General features: G+C 36.5%; 1 long non-coding RNA gene across 3 annotated transcripts in view; it reads left to right on the forward strand.

Annotated features, from left to right (window-relative positions):
- The window catches only part of LOC122908668, a 351843-nt gene that overhangs the window by 217407 nt on the left and 114271 nt on the right, over window positions 1-20165 (forward strand). For 2 of the 3 annotated variants that reach the window (XR_006385003.1, XR_006385002.1), the window contains exon 4: window positions 14897-14978. The exons of the other annotated variant lie outside the window; for it this stretch is intronic. This is a non-coding gene — a long non-coding RNA (uncharacterized LOC122908668). Of the gene's footprint in view, window positions 1-14896; window positions 14979-20165 lie in introns of those variants that run through there. 3 annotated transcript variants of the gene reach the window in all.

A 20165-nucleotide genomic window follows, 5' to 3' on the forward strand; every position in this document is an offset into this window, starting at 1 on the left:
TTATTTTCTCTATGATTTGTTTTCTGTTGCACTGATTTTTACTTTATTCCTGATTTTGTATGTCCTGTCATGTGTCTTCATTACTATTCTGTTGAGCATAAATTCAAATTTACTTCTTGTCTTTTTAAATTTCTTCTTATTTAAAAGTACATTGCAGAAATCATTCCCATTTGGGGATTTCGTTCTTGTTTTTCTTGATTTCTAATTTAATTCTGTTGTGATCAGAGAACATACTTTGTATATTTCAGAACTATGAAATTTATCGAGATTAATTTTATGGCTCACTATATGGTTGCTCTTTGTGGATGTTCTTTTTTTTTTTAAGAAGAAAGATTTTATTTATTTATTTATTTATTTTAGAGAGAGAGAGAAAGAGAGAGAATGCAAGTTTGGTGAGGAGAAGATGGGGAGGGAGGAAGAGAGAAGAAGAGAAAGAGGGACAGAATCTCTACACAACTCCTTATTGAGCACAGAGCCCCATGCAGGGCTTGATCTCAGAACCCTGAGATCATGATCTGAGCAGAAACCAAGAGACAAATGCTTAACTGACTGAGCCATCCAGGCACCCCTCTTTGTGAGTGTTCTATCTTGCACTTGAAAATAGTATGTATTCTCCTGCTGTTGGGTAGGACATTTTATATAAACTGTCCTTATAACACTTAAGTAAAGTGGTTTGATGGTTTTTAATCACATCTTCAATATCTTTATTGATTTTTTTGGTCTTTGTTATCTACTGAAAGAGGGATGGATGTTAAAAATATCCAAGATTATTGGGGGCACCTCTTGGTTTCAACTCAGGCCATGATCAAGTTTCGATCTCATGAGTCCCAGCATTGGGCTCTGTGCTTAGTGGGAGGCTGCCTGAAAGATTCTCTGCCTCTGCCCTCCCAAATAAATAAATAAACCTTTAAAAAATATCTTAAATTATAGATTTGTTTCTGCCTTTAGTTTTGTCTTAGTTCAATTTTTGCTGAGTATATATTAAAGTTCTGTAATTAAGAGTTAAATATTCAGAATTGTTATTTATTCTTGGTGAATTGAACTTTTATTATTATGCAAAGGACTCTTCTCCATTAATAATCTTTTCCTTTGAGTCTACTTTGTTGTATTATAACCAAACTAGGATATTTATGCTTATTGCTTACATAATATATCTCCTTTGCATATCCTTTTATTCTCTATTATCTAAGTTTTAATATTATTAGTCATATCTTGTAAACCATATGTAGTTGTGTCTTACTTTTTAATCTAGCCTGTCAGTCTCTGTCTTTTCGAGGTTTAGTCCTCTAAATTTAATGTAATTATTGATATGGATGAGGTTGAATTTACCTCTAGTTGTTTTATACTCGTCTCATTTTTTTTTTCCTTTTCTTATTTATGGACTTAATTGAGCTAAGTGCGGGTCTTTTATTATTTCATTCTATCTACTCTACTGACTTGAGTTATTGGTATTTTTCTATCAATTAAAAACATGCATCTTTAACTGATCACAATCTACTTTGAATTGCTTATTATATACTTACATGTATAATGTAAGAATAATACAAAATGAGTAATTTTGTTTTCCTTCCCTGCACACCTGCCCTTCCAATCTAAAATGCGTGTGTGCGCGCGCGCGCACGCACACACACACACACACACACACACACACACACCCTTTGTTTTGGCCAAAAGGACAACATATTGAGAAGTCATTGTGGAACCCAAAGCATTGAATGGGAGCTGTGTGACTTGGAATAAAGAAGTAAAAGCCTTGGTTTCCTCAGGAGGCTACTGCACAGGCAACAACTGCAAGCAACTTATGGAAATAACTTATCCTGAGCAAGCAAACAAAATGAACTTTGTCAAAGAAAAGCAATATATTTTATAATTAAAACTTTCTTCTTACTGTCAGAAATACTGTCAGAAGATCATATATTTGCCTCAGGAGATTTTTTTATTTATTATTTTTAAAATTGTGAATATCTTAAATATATAGTAAAGCCAAAAAAATTAAAAGCATGAGGTTATAGTTATTACTGTGCCCATCACTTGGATTTAACACATGGTAAGATTTTTATTATATTTATTTCTGATTGGTTTTCTTTTTTTAAAAATAAAACATTAGATGTTTATTAAAGTCTGAACTTCTCCACCCTATTCTTTTCTCTCTCTTCTCACACATATATTCTTTCTAATAATTAGAGTACATCTTTCTGGACCATCGTCAAGAAAGAAAAAAAAGGAAACTATGTCCTGTACTTTTCTATAGTATCTAATTTGGTAATAGCGTGTTTCAAATAGTGTACATCTTAATTTTTCAGAGTATTTAGTCAATTCCTAAGACACACATTAAAACTTTCACTATGTTTTTGGATTGCAAATTTCTTCTAATTTTGTTCAGTGTTTCAAATATTTGTTTGTTCTATCAGACCATAGGAGATTATGCTAGATGCATCTTAATTTTCCTTTTTTCTGTTACATGGTAACCTATCCTCAGATTTGAAATAGGGGAAAGTTTTTTGTTTAACCTTATTGTAAGGGCCTATTTAGCCAGAGCAGCTCCATCTTGGTTGAATAGCCATTTTGTTGTTTATTCAACAAAAAAATTCGCCCTGCCCCCCACCCCCTCCGCCCAGGAGAACTTACTTAAAAGCAAGTCTGGGAAACCAGTAAAATATGGTCGACCAGTCCCTGATAACAGAGCCCAAATACAAGGCTGGGTTAGGTCAGGTGGAGATAATAGCCTGAATGCAGGGATGAGTTGGGCCAGGTGGAGACATCCAATCAGTGCAGCGTGCATACTGTCTCCCTAGCTACCAAGGAGTGTGGGCCCCGCCTTTTGGGCACCAATTCTGACCAAGGTGATAGGCTAATTCAAATAGCTACTATGGAGTGAATTGTAATTCAATGGGCCACCCGTGTATGACCTAGCATGACTATGCAGCTTTCTCTGTGTGTTACAATCTCATTGGCCACCTGTGTGTGGCTGGGCTCAACCACATGGCCTTTGCTCTATAAAAGTTATAGTCTGTGAGGCTGGGAGGGGTTGCCCTCTCTGTAAGAGGCAGGCCCAAGCGGTCAGTTTGATTCTCGATTCTTGGCACGAAATAAAGCTTTGTTTGACCTTCGCTTTCTATCAGTTTTGCTCTTTTGACCACGGACCTCTCACTTACCTCTAACTTAAACATGTTTTTTGTTTGTTGTTTGTTTGTTTTTAAGAATTTGTTTATTTATTTGAGAGAGAGAACAAGTGGGGCAGGAAGGGGTTAGATGGAGAGGGAGAAACAGACTCTTAGCTGAGCAGGGAGCCTGACACAGGGCTCAAGCCCAGGATACTAGAATCATGACCTGAGCCCAAGGCAGACACTTAACCAACTGAGCCATCCAGCCCTAAGTTAGAGATGTTATTTAACATCTCTGCATTGCAGTTTGATTATATATAAATAGGGGTAATTATATGATCTTTTAGTAAAATTGAAGATTAAATGAGTTCTGTTTAGTTGTAGTTTAAGAATTAAATGAGTTAATACACATAACGTATTCAGAAAAGTGCTTGGCTTGTGATAAGTACTAATATCTATTAGGATGACGTGATGCTGTCCCTTTTCTATGCTGTTAGAGTTCAGGCCGCAGTCCCTAGGACCAAGAATATTATAACAGATGTCAGCGGTCCCTCATTACAAAGTAAGGTGCCAACTCCTCTATATAGGGCATAGTAAGAGTTTGACCTTTCAGCTAACTTTTGATCTTTCCTCACCTTGCACTTACATAAAAAAAAGGAAGTTGTAAAGGCCTACTGGGAATGTCTTTATAAATTTATCAGGGTAGCTTAACTTCTAATCCTGGAGGACCTAAAACAGCAGTTAGTAAAACAAGAATAAATCAAAACAAGAAAATAAAGAAATAAAAATCACCCAAGTTTCCACATCACAGATTATTTGATCAAATATAGGTTAAAGTTGGCAGAAGTAGGAAGCTTTAATTATATGAAAATTTGGAGGTTTCAAATTGGACAGAAATTTTCACTAAGTGATTGAAAAACCAATGGAAAAATCCTCATTCTGGAGGCAGAAGGAAAAGTCCACAAATAAATATTCAGGAAAAGTTGTGCAAAAGAATGAAGTTGCTTTTCTTCACCTTTGACTGAATCCGCTTATCAATAAACCACTGATTACTCTACATATGGCCTTAGGTACACAATTTGTTTAAATATGTCCTGGAAAAATAGGACCGATTCTTATTGAACTTACACAAATAATTATATTACCTTGCAAAGTAATGAGACTCATTTAAACTATGTATTTCTGAAATCTGAGGAGACAGAGTTCAGATACCATTTAGAAATGGTTCATTTCCATTTACAAGAGTATGGTCTATTAAATTGAAAGTTAGACATAAATAAAGTGACTGGGCCTTTTTGTATATACATAAGTGAATATAAATTAATATAATTCTAACAATATTTCAAACAAATAACCACAATAAAATTATCTTTGTCCATTTATTTAGTCCTATATTAATTCTTGTTTTATTGAATCTTGGGTTAGAAGTGAACTTTCATGGACGATGTCCACTTCCAGAGTGACAAAGGTCCAGCTGATTCAGTCCATCAGTATAGTTTGAAAGTTTTCTAAGCATTGTGAGCTTAAAACAGTTTACCAACAGTATATTTGAACTGTTGAAGTAACAATAGTTCAGAAAATCTGGTATAATCTTTTTTATGAGGTGCTGAAACTGTCTTTATTGACGACACTAATGCTAGTTTGCAACTTAGGAATAGCAGAGGCTCTGGCAAATATCAGGAAGGAGAAACCTATTTGTTAATGAGACTCTTAATTTATTATTATAACCAATAATATCAGAATGGAGAAAAGTAAAATTCTCTATTAGGGTAGAGTAAATAACTATTTTGTAAGAGTTTGATCAATATTTTAAATGAATGACAAGAATATTTTATGGATAGTGAGGACATTAGCAAAACTTCAGGGCCTTCTCAAAAAGAATACAATTTCTGAAATATTAACATTAAAAAAAGTTTTCCTATAAACTTAGGGAAAAGTTTATTTAGGATACAAGGGAGTATATCTTCTGCTTTGATAATTCTTCCCATGCAGTTCTTACAATGGTACTGAGCTAATAAAGATTTAATGGAGCCTGCTAAAAAAACAATCATTATAGAACTCACCCCTTTTTTATAAGGGAAATAGCAATTTTTTTAAAAATTTTCCTGGGGTTCTCTGGGAAAATTGACTTGTTTTAGCTGTAAAAGAAAACAGGAGGGTGTGTGGGTGGCTCAGTGGGTTAAGGCTCTGCCTTAGGTTCAGGTCATGATCTCAGGGTCCCGGGATTGAAGCAGGCATCAGGCTCTCTGCTCAGCAGGGAGCCTGCTTCCCCCTCTTTCTCTACCTGCCTCTCTGTCTACTTGTGATCTCTCTCTGTGTCAAATAAATAGATAAGATCTTAAAAAAAAAAAGAAAACAGGAAATTTTATTTATAGCTTTTAACTTAGGATCTCATCTTGGGAAAGCAAAATTAAAAGAATTGTCAAATGATATGAGGTCATTTAATAAAGTTAAGATCTTAAATGCCTGAGACTATACTTGTTTATGTATTTAATTGAAGTGATGAAATTTTTAAAATAAACACAGATGAATGTTACAATATTATAAGGAACTCTAGTCTTTCACAAAGGAGAAATCTTTATTTGTGTGTGTGTGTGTGTGTGTGTCTGTGTGTGTTTATTATCTTTATTTTAAGCAATTAAAGATATGGAAAAGTTAACATGAAATAGAGAAAGAAAATAATTCTAGAGAGGCCTAAAACCTCATGTCTACATGGGTAAATTACACAGAATGTAAAGAGTAATTTTTACCATTCTATGTTAATAACTCTGAGACTAATTTGTCATTTTAACAGAGATAAAGTCGGATATGTTATTTGGGAGTAAAGACTATAAGCTTTTTCCCCACTTATGAATAAACGCATCAAAGCAGGGCAATCTTTGGCAAAATTTTAACGCATTTCAGTGCTTCTTTTCAAAGATTTTTTTTTTTTAATTTATTTGAGAGAGAGAGACAGTGAGAGAGAGCATGAGCGAGGAGAAGGTCAGAGAGCGAAGCAGACTCCCCATGGAGCTGGGAGCCTGATGTGGGACTCGATCCCGGGACTCCAGGATCACGCCCTGAGCCGAAGGCAGTCGTCCAACCAACTGAGCCACCCAGGCGTCCCTTCAGTGCTTCTTTTCAGACCTTAACACGTGCAGATATTTTAAACCAAGGCACATAGAAATTCTTCTTCTGCAAACTCTGACCTTTTACAGCCATTCCAGTTTTGTGTTTTACTGTCGCCTTTCACATTCTAAATTGCAGACAATTTAAGATGGAAGTACTCTCTTTTTATCTTGATGAACTAAAACACCATTCCATTATCTTGTCTACACATTCATGTCACTGTCATCATTGTCCCTAGTGTGGTTTCAACCATCCACAGTAATTACAACTTTTAACCAAAGTAACTAATTTCTATTTCATACAGCAAAGTGAGAACCTGATAATTGAGATTGTTCATATATAAGCATTTTGCTAGACCACTAACGCTGACTCGATGAAGTAATACAGGTCAATTGACACCATTTTAAAGTTGCAAACATGAACTCATTCATTATCATAACCCAAAGATAGAGAATATAAAATTTTATATATATTTTATAGTATATAAAAATAAGAAAAAAGTGTGTAATTTTAAAATGACTCCTAATCAGTAGTTCAGTATTTATTTATTTATTTATTTTAAATTTTTTTAAAGATTTTATTTATTTATTTGACAGACAGAGATCACAAGCAGACAGAGAGGCAGGCAGAGAGAGGGAGAGAAGGAAGCAGGCTCCCTGCAGAGCAGAGAGCCTGATGCGGGACTCGATCCCAGGACCCTGAGATCATGACCTGAGCCGAAGGCAGCAGCTTAACCCACTGAGCCACCCAGGCGCCCTCAGTAGTTCAGTATTTAATCATACTCTGAAATTAAGATCCCAATAATTATCCATGGTTTTAAGTTGCCTAAGAATCTTGAAATTTATGGTTAGTCTGAGGTAGTACAAATATAATTAATTACAAAAATGTTTATCATGATTATGATTCAATTTAGTTGAATACAGATATACTTTTTATTATCTTAAACTTTATGTAGGAATAGTATTAATTTATTTAATCAATAACCCAAAATAAGTTTAGAAAGTTCAGATAAACTAGTTTGTTCATGAAAAAACAAATCCACATCTTTCAAAAATAAAACAAATATTTACATTATATCCCTAGTAATAAACCCAAGCCAAGACTAGAGATATTTATGTCTTTAAAGTATTAAATGAGCCTGATTTGTCCAAAGACTCACTTTAACTGCATGAATTTGGATTTTTAAATGTTTCTGAGATAGCAGTTTCCCTAAAAGGATTTTTTTCTTAAGATGTCCTTTCTGACATCCTTAAAATATTAGAAGCTCACTTTCCCTATTTTCTGTGAATTCTAGCAATATTAGACTTATGTAGAAGTGTATCTATGTATAAAACATTTAAAATAGGGGTGACTAGGTGGCTCAGTGGGTGAAAGCCCCTATTTTTGGCTCAGGTCAGGTCATGATCCCAGGGTCCTGGGATGGAGCCCCGCATCAGGGAGCCTGCTTCCTCTTCTCTGCCTGCCTCTCTGCCTACTTGTGATATCTGTCTGTCAAATAAATAAATAAAATCTTTAAAAAAATAAACAAATAAAACAGAGTAGAACTACTTTAAGAAACATAATCATCCAATTTATTAATTCCTTTTGGTGGTAGGAAAAGATGTCATTCTCATACCAGGAAAGGTAAAAGCTTTTCTGAATTACAGAGAGCTTATGGGTTTAGTTCTGTAACATCAGTCACAGGTAAGAGGTAAACCATAAACAAAACCCACCAGTAAAAATATCAAAAAGCTATTTCCCTTTCCAGTGGATACAGAGATTTGAGTTCATAAGCAGATAACAACAACAAAATAAGACTAGCAAAACATTGTCATTTCTCATCGAACAGAAAATAGATCACATAATTCATCTGACAAGAGGCGTTCAGGTGGTCAAACCATATAATCAAATTCCCGATTACATCAATGAGAACAACTTATCAGCTCTGAAAGTTGGACACAAAAGCACTATGGGGGAAAGAATTGAAAAGCACCCCTAGAGCATCAGGAAATATAAAGTTCTAGGTTTCACTCTGAGAGTCAAAAAAGACTTCCCTGGTCTTTAACAGCTCATGAGGTATACTTTCTGAGAGCAGTTTTTCTTGACATCATCAGGGAAGTCCCCTTGGGCATCTCAGTAAATGACTTCCATAATTGTTCAATTTGAAGCTAAAATTTTTAGGCAATGAGCATATGACTGCTGGGTTTGACTGAAACTGGTTAATGCCCATAACCTTAAGGTTTGGGGAGATATTTAACAGAAAAAAATTATTTGCATTTCTACCAGGACCCCTTAGAGTTGTAAAAAAGCTCCGTCAATAGAAAGTCTGGGAAGTCAAGCCTAGCACTGCACGCAGAACACAGTAATCTCCATGGTCTATCTGTCTTGTCTATCTCCATATTTTATGTGATTTTCTTCACCAGGATCTTTCTATTTCAGATCGTTCCTTTTCCATTATTCATTTTCTTGTTTATCTTAATCTCACTGCGGGTAGCAATTAGGCTTTTTATCTTTGTACTCTTGGTGTCACCTATTTTCATTTTTAACCCTCACATTACTTTTATTGATTTTTTTTTTCTCCAGTATCCAATTATCTTTGATTCTTCATTCACACTGATGGGTAAAATGTATTGATTTGTATAGGGGACAAGCAATTTTTATTGTGATGTTAGGAGTTATCTCCTTAATAGAGTTATTTGTGCTTGGAATGGTGATTTTATGGTCTATGTAGGTGAATTGTAGCTCCTAAGCAGTTTAGTTCTGTTCTGTTTTTCACTCTTGTCTGTGAGCTCTAACCAGGAGTCCTCCAAAGATGGAATCCTCCTTCTACAAGTTTGGTTTTAAGGCAAAAAGTCCACTCCTTCCTTTTGGTGGTTGAGGAAGGGAACAGGGCCAAAACCCACCTTCATAAGCTATTCTGAGTGCTATTATTCCTCAGCCGCCCGCTATGTGTATTTGTTGATTCTGAGGTTGTAGCATCCCCAGAACTCTCTTAGAACTAATAATACACTACTTGTTTTTCTTAGGCTAAGATTTTACTATCGTGATTTCTCTACCATCCAAATATATATGTGTTTTATCTGTCAGGTCCTTTTATGGTAAGTCTTCTTTTCCCAGTGCTATTGTGGTTTCATCATTTTTTAACTTATTATTTTTATATCTTTTTGTCATTTAAATTAAATGTAGGAGAGTAGGAAACATTTGTGCTTAGTCTGCACTTTCAACCAGAATTTAATCTGCTATAACCTAACACTTATTTTATTTTGACTAAGCTATAAGATTTATATAGAAATAAACTTATTAAATGTAGAGTTGAATAACAGAAATACATATTTTGTAATAATATATCATTTTCATTGCATGCAAATCTTTAAAATATGATGTGTTAACAGTGTTGGGAAGAAAATGGTTCCCTCTCTCTATTTAGGTCCAGTGCTTGGGGTCTGCAAATTAACTGTCAATAAAGAGATAAACAGGAGAAAAGACAAAGTTTATTCAAACTTGTATGTGGTAGTTTCTCAGTGTTAAGTAACTTACTCAATATCTAGAAAGAAAGATTTATATATCAAAACTAACAAAAATGGAGAGGAGGAATTAGGGCTTCAATGGGAAGACATAGAAGGTTAGATAATCTGTCTGTGGGCTAAAATCACAGGACACTCCCTTTGAGGGAAGGTAATGACAAGTGTGTTTTCAAGAGGCTCTGCTTTAGTGATGTAAAGGAAGTTCAGATTAAGATTTCTTTCTGCCTCTTTTGTAGCTTGAATGTTTTCCCTTTATAATGATTTTATGCCAACTTCTAGAGTTCAAGTGAGTCTCTACATTTTTGCCATTTGAAACTTCTCTAGAAGTTACACGAGTGCACACATGTATGCATGCACACACGCACACACACACACACACACTGATTGTGTAGAGAGCTAAGCTATACTGACTGGTGTAGAGAGAAAGATTTAGGTTGAAAATCGTGAGGTAAGGAATCTGCAAAGAGGAAAACAAGCATTGATTAAAATGAAGATGAATAAGCAGAATAGGAGAAATCCAAGGAACCTGTCTCACATCACACTGAACAAGTCTCTCAGTCCTGGGAATAGGTAGATCAGTCTAGTTTAATGTTTGTTTCTCATTTAAGCAGGTGGTGATGCAGGTGGGAGCGTGGCGCACATAAATATTGGGTTTCTATATGGTGGGAACAATCAAGCATCGCCTCATGAAGTCCATCTTAGTTCCTTAAAACTGTCTAGTTACATCTGATTCTGTACACATCATTCTCAAATATGACATTCCAGTTAAAGCCTTGATAATCTGATCAGTTTTCCCAAGTGTGCCCTGTTACAAGGAGAACAGATTCTCACTGAATTTATGCAAATAACTATATTGCCATGTAAGAATACTTAATAAGAGTTTCTAAATTCTAGAGGGATTGGGCAGGGAGAAAAGATAAATGTTTTGTTTCTGTTTACAAAAGTATGATCTACTAAATTTCTGTAAGTTATGAATAGCTTAAGATGAAAGAAAAAAGGAGTTCCTTAAATCTGAAAAATGGAACATGAAAAAATCAAATCTGTTTCCCAAAAAAGTTCATGAAAAATTACAATGGTCATTTATCACTTCATTTAATTCTGTGTAATTAATTCTTTTTTTTAAGATTTTATTTATTTATTTGACAGAGAGAGATCACAAGTAGGCAGAGAGGCAGGCAGAGAGAGAGGAGGGGAAGCAGGCCCCCTGCTGAGCAGAGAACCCGATGCGGGACTCAGATCCCAGGACCCTGAGATCATGACCTGAGCCGAAGGCAGTGGCTTAACCCACTGAGCCACCCAGGTGCCCGTGTGTAATTAATTCTTGTACCACTTGATCTTGAATTAGTAATTTCATAAACCCATCAGCTTTCCCCACCAGAGTTTTAGAAATCCTTATTTAGTCCAGGGTAGGATTTAAGAGTTATTAATGCTATCAGAATCCTCTACTACAGAGTACATGTCTTAGTCCTTTCCATGGGTCTCTGAGATAGTCCCTTTTGTTGAAGATGAAGCCTTCCAGCTTACAGTTGATTGCAAAGCTTTTAGGAAGGTATCAGAATAAAACAATAACTACCTGTGGATAAGAAGAGAATTAGAATAGATGTGGCTGAAGATCAGAATAGAGTTTATTTAAAAAAATGTAGTTGACAAGGAAATTAGTTGTTTCTATGACATATAATGTTTTCAATAAGTGGAATTATGAATGATAACATTAGACCATTGTTTTCTACTATCACACAAAGCAGCATTAACAGCATATTGTAGACAGTAAAGATATTGAAGAATTTCTAGAAATTTTATGTAATTCCTGAAATATTTATATTGATAATGTCTACACATATGAATAAAATACAACCTAGGGAAGGTTAAGCATCTCTTCTATTTTGACAATGCTTTTCATGCTAGCCAACATATAAGTAAACCTTATTATATATTAATATTATTTAGAAAAACAAATACCATTGCCTTTCCTGGGGCTGTAGACACAGGTGGCAAATCATGAGACTTCTTGGCCTCCATAACTCCATTTAGCCAATTCCTTACAATAAATCTGATAGATACGTATAGAGTTACATACAGAGGTACAGATAGATATTTTCTATTCATTCTGTTTCCTCTGGAGAACACTGACTAATACACTTTTCATAGAATTTTTTTTTCTTCATCCTTACTATTTATAGTATATACTATATATATATAAAATACATATATATTTAATTTTTTTTATTTTTTTATTTTTTATAAACATATAATGTATTTTTATCCCCAGGGGTACAGGTCTGTGAATTGCCAGGTTTACACACTTCACAGCACTCACCATAGCACATACCTTCCCCAATGTCCATAACCCCACCCCCCTCTCCCAATCCCCCTCCCCCTAGCAACCCTCAGTTTGTTTTGTGAAATTAAGAGTCACTTATGGTTTGTCTCCCTCCCAATCCCAGACAACTATCATATGATCTCCTTGATATGAGGAAGTGGAGATGCAACATGGGGGGTTAAGGGAGTAAGAGAAAAATATATATAATTTTTTAACCATTAGTAATCTTTATTTTACAGAGAAAACTAGAAAGTAAACAATTATGAATCACTTGTCATATACCAACATTCTTATATTAGCAAATTTTATGAAAGTATCATTTTACAATTTCTAGAAGCTTATGCTTCTTCATGCTATATTTTTTCAATGTGAGGGAATATGTTTAGTAACTGAGTCAAAAAGCCTTAATCTCTCTGTCAGAAGAAGTCATATATATATATATATAAACTTATGTTTAGTAACTAATATTTCAGTATTTTATCTCATTTAGAAATATCCAGGTATTTATTATTACTTAATTTAGAATAACTCTAAGGTTTAAGTTACCAAAAGATTTTGGAAACTACTTTAAGGCAGACATATAAAACAAAATTATTGTTGAAATAGTTTGTGAGAACAATGACTCAATTTGATTACATTAAGAAATGTGAGTTTTATACATTTTTTAAGATTTTATTTATTTATTTGACAAAGAGAGTGAGAGAGCACACACACAGGGAGGAGCAGTAAAAGGAGAGGGAGAAGCAGGGTCCCTGTGTGGAGCTCATCTCAGGACCCCAGGCTCATGACCTGAGCCAAAGGCAGATGCTTAACCATCTGAGCCATCCAGCACCCCTGTGAGTTATATATTCTTAACCATTTAGTAGATATAATATAAGCTTCTTTGATTTATAAGCCCATAGTATTACAGTATTATCTTTGATGTTGACAATTCTGAAGACATGCCTATTGTATAAAACCAACAATATTGGGAGTGCCTGTGTGACTCAGTCAGTTAAGTGTCCGACTCTTGGTTTCCACTTGGGTCATGGTCTTGGGGTCCTGGAATGGAGCCTCACCTTGAGTTCTGTGCTTAGTTTGGGATTCTCTCCCTCCCTCTCCCTCTGTTCCTCCCGCCTTGTGACGAGGGAGCATGAGGCTGGCTGAAGACAAAGCAAAAGCTGGCACCTTGCACCCCCCTCTCCACCCGTTCCCCTCTGTAATATGTGTAGCATTCCTCAGGCACCCCTGACTGCCATAGACGATAAACAAATAGTTAACTTGCAGAGATCATAATCCTGCAAGACAGGAATCTCCCTTGCTCTACAAATGTCCTGGAGATCTACAAACAGGGAGGTTGCCTTATCAATAGCACAAATTTCCAGAGGCAAATAACTCTCCGTTCCTCAAGCCCTAATGTCTCCCTCCCCATCATAAATGAAACTGGAGGAGGCTGAGGTAGAAGGGAATGTAAATGATAGCAGGATCATAACACCCCATCAAGAATCTCCCAACTATCTTGATGTTAATGGCTGGCCTAAAGACGACATTGATGTGAAATAAGTCAAGCAGAGAGAGTCGATTATCATATGGTTTCACTTATTTGTGGAGCATAACAAATAGCATGGAGGACATGGGGAGTTAGAGAGGAGAAGGGAGTTGGGGGAAATTGGAAGGGGAGGTGAACCATGAGAGACTATGGACTCTGAAAAATAATCTGAGGATTTTGAAGGGGTGGGGGGTGGGAGGTCGGGGTACCAGGTGGTGGGTGTTATAGAGGGCACGGATTGCATGGAGCACTGGGTGTGGTGCAAAAATAATGAATACTGTTACACTGTTATGCTGAAAAAAAAAAAAAAAAAAGACATTGACCAAGCCACAGGGGCAAGGCCTCTTGCCAGCACCTTGTAGGCCCTCTTTAACATATGAAAACTCCGTAGAAACCTCCCTTCCCCTCACCTTCCCCCAACCGCAAGGTATATAACCTGCCATCCCTCACAACCCGGGGCAGCAGCTCTTCCTGCCCACGGGTCCTGTCCCTGTGCTTTAATGAAGCACCATTTTGCACCAAAGATGTCTCAAGAATTCCTTCTTGGTCATCAGTTCCCGACCTCAGCCCACCGAACCTCACCTAGGTTCTAGAACCTCATCACTTGTAAAATAAATGAATGAATCTTTAAAAAACAGCAATACTGAACTACTCTTATTCACCAAAGTCTTATTGAAGTCACATGAATTTTAAAAACATTGAGACCAGTTCCTATATTTCTGAGAGTTTCAGAAATATTTAGTTTATATAAGAATTGAGCTCCTTTATTAATTTAGCAATACCATCTGAAGATAGGAAAATATCACATATACATAACATATATACATACAATAGACAAATGCAAGTGGAGATCTTTATGGTTTTCATTATAAAATTTTAGAAATGTGTCAGGCATAAATACAGTAGTACACAATTCACTAGTTTATGTGTGAATTAGTTCTCATCTTTGCCCACTTTATATTTTTATCCGAATTGTTTCTGGCAGATGGAACACATTGTTACTGGCTCAATATGAGGGTTAGAGCTTTCCATCAATATTTGTGGAGAGTTTTAAAATTTTCTTTTGTCATATTATGTAATCTTACCAAGGCTGTGGACTAAATTTTGTTCCCAGTTATCTCTTTTATTCTCTCTTTTCTTTTCTTACCTTTTTCTTTTTCTGAGTCCCCTTAGCCCCTCAGGAGTATCAGGGGGTACTAAAGATCCAGGACCTAGAGAAAGTTGAGGATTGGAATAGGAAGGGGTGCTTGGGACTATAACCTAGCTTCAGAGGATATACTCCTTTTAAATGTGAGCTGAACCAATATATTGTATTTTTATGGCTTAATCATAGATACAAAAGATATCCCCAAGCAAGGCACAGAAGCCTCTGCCTCCATACCCAAAAACTACCAAGGAGAAAGAAAGCAAGGACTGTTACTGTCACAGGAGGTAAGTGAAGTCAACAGGAATGATCTTAAGTACCAGAGTACTTAAGGGTTGAGACCCTTTTTTAGACTCAAGCGAAATTCCCAAGAATTGTCAGCAAGATGCTACCAGGAAATGGGGTGTCCGGGTTGCCACATTTTTGCCTGGCTATCAATTCTTGGGCCCCCACTCTGACCTGCAAGCACAGATCTTATGTCTCTCCCAACCCCACCTCAGGCAGGCAGAAAACCAAAGAACACTCTGGATCCAAACCAAATACTTAGGACACAAAATGAAGATTTAAAGAAAACGTCATCCAGTTTTACTGGGGACCCATAAACGCACCAGCCTGCAAGGCGGGCTTCAACAACAGGTTTATAAGTAATACCTAAACTTCTGTTCCACCCCACGATTCTCCTCCTTAAGACAAACAACACAAAAGGTAGAAACAAAAAACAACGTTATGTATGAAACGTCACAATAGCCAAAGAACTAGTTCTAGCCCAAGGTTTTGTGCTGTAATCTGAATTTTGAGAAATATGTTTCAGAACAGAAGAGTCTCTTACTGCAAGCAGAGGTCCAGGAGTCTGACTAGTAAAAACAGTTTATCTTTGCTGACTTGGTCAGAGACCCAGGGAGCTCAGCTGCAATCTCTGGAGCGGGCAGGTAGTCCCAACCATCCTATCTTAGTCAACAAAACTGTTGGGAGGACAAATTTGTCTCTCTAAATGGGTCCTTTAATGGGAGCCTGTAAATTAACTGACAGTAAATAGATTAACAGGAGAAAAGTTGATTTACACTTGCACTTGGTGCTTTGCTCAATTCTGAGTAACTCACTGAATAGCCAGAGCTAAAGCTTTTTATGTCAAACTTAACAAAAGAGAGGAGGGTTTAGGGTATCAATGGGAAGATGTGAAGGGTTCTATTGGGCTTTTTTAATGCTAATGTCTCTGTGGCAGCTGAATTCACAGGAAACTCGCTCAGAGGAGGGTTAATGGCAGCTGTATTTTCAGGAGACTCTGCTTTAGTCAGATAAAAGGAGTTCAGATAAGATTTCTTTTTGTACCCTCTGTAGTCAAATGTTTTCACTTTATAATAATCTTTGTACTAACTCTGGAGTCCAAGTGAGTCCCCACAGATGATTTATATAACATTTCAGAAAATTTTAATTAGGTTGGATTGAATTTAAACAACAGAAACAAAAGCCTATAAATTCTGGGGATAGAGATGAAAATTGAAAACTAATTGTTCAGGACATACACAGATAGAATTAGTAAATTATTAGAAATATACAAATACATTCTAGGAATATTTCCACCAGTACTCTTTTTCTCAGTTTATCTGAAAATATGGAATAATGATAATTATAAATGAACTGAATGCCAGCTAGTTCTAATTAGCAACAATGGGAATAGTGATATTTAATTTCTTTTTTCTAGATTTTATTTATTTGACAGAGAGAGAGAGATAGAGAGAGAGATCACAAGTAGGCAGAGAGGCAGGCAGAGAGAGAGGGGGAAGCAGGCTCACTGAGCAGAGACTGATGTGGGGCTGGATCTCAGGACCCTGAGGTCATGACCTGAGCCAAAGGCAGACTCTTAACCCACTGAGCCACCCAGGCACCCCGATATTTTAAATTTTTAATGCATGATTTAAAAGCATGTTTTACAAGAAAATTCACAAAATTTAAATAAAGGTTAATTCTTAAGAAGAGAGTGATGACCATAATTAGAACTTGAGTTTAACTTTTGCTGCTTGTATTCCGTTATGAATAAAACACTTGGCAGAATATCTGGACGTTTCTTGTTTTTTTTTTTTTTAATTTTATTATTGCTACTACTGTTATAATAATGTACCATAATTATACTTCTCTAAAATTACCATTATTTTCCAAGAGTCTAAATCTAAGAGCCAAGAAAATGTTAAAGTATATCCTCTTAAACATTATATAAGACAGGTTACCATGGGTAATGAAAGTAACAATAATCAAATCCATATGTATCAGCTGAGTTTTATTTCAAGTACTGAGAAAACAGTCATAAATGATGTAGCAAACAAAGGCAGAAGAAAAATTATTAAATTTCCTTAATACCTAGGGCGGAATGACTTTCCTTTAGGAGCTCAACTCCCTCGATGTTGACACTTTGCTAATGGCAAAAGGCAATCTTAGACCCCCAGGATCCTATAAGTTTACTTTAACATATAAAAATTCCTTTAGAAATTTCCTTTATCTCTAAACCCCCAAGATGCGTGTTGGCAATCATCCCCCAAGCATATGGCCCACAAATATACATCTGAAGGGTCTCATGTCTTAAGATTTTATTGGACAGTAATAAATGACCTTTTCCCAAAATAGCTAGCCCTCTCAAGGTCCTGGAAACCTTGCTTCCAAATTCCTTAGATTTACACTATCCCTACCCACCTCCGAATTTGAAAGTATATAATGAGCCACTCCTCATGACCCTGGTGCAGCTCTTTCTGCCCAGGGGTCCCATCCCTGTGTTTTCAAAAACCACCTTTTTGCACAAAAGATGTCTCAAGATTCCTTTTTTGGCAGTCAGCTTGAACCCTAACATCTACATCAATAATCTGTCTTTTGAAATGGTATATTTCTGCTTGTTTCATGATTGTGTTAAAATAGGGAAAACAGCCTCCCTATTAATGTATTACACTTCAGTCTACACTTTCTTTTACATTTTTTTTTTTTCAGACTTGTACTTCTAAAATTGAAGGTTTGCTGCATGAAAACGCAAAGCTGACTGGCACCAATTCTCTTTAAGAGGGAGAACAGTTGGAAAAAAAAAAAAAAAGGAGAAAGCGGTGGGAAGGATGAGGAAAGTGGAGTGATGTCAGGAAAAATAAAATGCTCATTTTACTCAAGAGCATATGAAAGCAAAAGTGGTGGATAAAGGATGAAGAGGAATTGGGAACATTTGATAGTTTGATGGAAACTGAAAGAATTTTAATGATAAAGGAAATGTGACTTTTTTCTGTTTCTATTCATCTTCACCTGGTGTTTTCTCTGTGGTTACCTTGTCTTGCATCTTTAAAGGGAAATTGAGCCTTATCACTGTCCTTCACTCTCCTCTGTGTCTTTAGAACTTTCAGAGGCATTTGTTGTCACTGACAGACATATTATTGTCTTTCTTATCAGACACTTTGGTAACGTTCTTTTAAATTCATAGTCTCTACATCTATATCTTCCTTTTGTCTTCTCTTTGTAATAACTTACTGAATAACATCTCTTTCCCTTCCTTTCATTCCCTTCCTTTTCTTCCTTGTTTCACTGACTCCTAGTCATTCTGAGATTTTTGCAGTTTTGTGCCACAAACACCACTGACTTACATATGTCTCTCTTCCTTGTCACACTTCTTAGAAATTTTGTTGCTGGAAAAAAGATCACCTCTCCTGATTGCTTATCATTGGCTATCAAACCACCTTAGTAACTATTTAAAAGTGATTTTGCCACATTTTTTAAGATAATATTAAGAGAATTTTCAGATAAAAGGTAAAATTGACTGTGGTGTCTGCTCTTACCAGCTGGATTTCCTCATGTGCTATTTAACATTTAGCTGTGCATTGGAAGTTGTTATTGTGGGAATCCCAGGAGCTAGTGGTTTGTGTACATTTGCTGGAACCCTTGTTTTCAAGTTTAAGTGTAAGAATTCCTGAATAAAAGGCCAAACTACTATTGCTGTTTTAGATTAGCTTTTAAACTATTTCTTATACACTACTTATTTCTCAGCAAATCACTTACTTTTGTTATTGTGTTTGAATTTATCTTTAGTATGTTTTTAGATGTTAAAAAACAAAATTTGACTGTGTAAATTTGAAGAGCTAATTGGCTTTATTCAGTGATCCATGAATTGGGGCATGATGCCATCTAATGGGTAGAAAGGAGCCCCAAGACACATATGAAATGGGCGACTTTTATAGGCAGAAATGGGGCAGGAAAAAGAACTTACTAGTAAGAGAAAAGAAAGGGTTGTTTGAAGCGAGGTCCTTTTCCTTCTGGGGTGAGAGTGGGGCTGTGTCAAACAGATTACCTCAGTGGTGCAGACCAGGAAATTCCAAATTGAGTGTGAAGAGGAAAATTACCCAGAGCAGGCCCAGGACAGCAGGCCCCAGTAGATAGTACCTAGAAAGAACAAGAGATAACCAGATGATGGCCTCCACCCCCTACCCCCCCCCCCGCCCCCGCAGAGATAAACAGCCCTTTCTACTTCTGTAAACAGATTTCCAACCACAAGCTCCCCTTCCACTGACCACTGTTCCTTGCCTAAAGCAACACCCACCCAGTTTAAACCCACCTACCAGCAGTCAGCATAGCCCTTGGACCCTGACCCCCAGCACTCCCCTATAAAAGTTCTGTAACCCTTCTCCCCAGGCCCAGATTTTCAAGTGTGAGCTGGTCTGTGTCCACAAAGGTAATATAAACCCGAGTTCTTCCACTTCCCTAAGTCTCCCTTGATTTCTCACAGGTCTGTAACTGTCCCTCAGAACAATGTATTACTTAAAATATAACTTACAAGAAATTGTACCAATCATCTAAGCATGCTTAAATATAACCTAAAAAAACAAACAAACAAAAAAAACCTAAAACATTTACTAGCAACAAGCCTCTGGGGGAGAGCGTGATATATGTCCTTAAAGCCAAGCAGCTGTGAATGCCTGCCCCTCTCAAGGTGGAACACGGCCGGCTTTTATCTGTTGTCTCCCCTTCTCCAGAGACCACCTGTGGCTAATTAGATGATCTCTTTGAATGTACTTGCTCAACTATAAATTCTGTGCTGCTAGACCAGGCATATCCTGCCTTTCTTCTTGCTTATCTATAAAACATAAAATCATTGTATAACTCATATTCCTTCTTGTTTATCTACAAGGCAATGGTTAATATACAGTCTTCTTCAGCTCCTTTGTTAACTACCGTCTAATATCTAATAAACACAGGACCAAGGATTTGTTGGGGCGACCGTTTTCTCTGCTGTCAACCCCTGCTCCCTTTCTCTTGCAGCTGACTTATTTGTGCCTCATTTCCCATGTGCTGTCAGGAGGCGGAAGGGTCTGATTATTTTCCACAAAAAGTGGCTAAAAGATTACACTCCTGCAATCAAGGCTTTGTTTGATGTTGTGGAGTCAAGTGACTCCATTTTGGGCTTGTTGTTTCTTTCCCCCACCCTTCTTTCCTTTCTTCC

This window comes from Neovison vison, chromosome 6, assembly GCF_020171115.1.
Source record: "Neovison vison isolate M4711 chromosome 6, ASM_NN_V1, whole genome shotgun sequence".
Taxonomy (NCBI): domain Eukaryota; kingdom Metazoa; phylum Chordata; class Mammalia; order Carnivora; family Mustelidae; genus Neogale; species Neogale vison.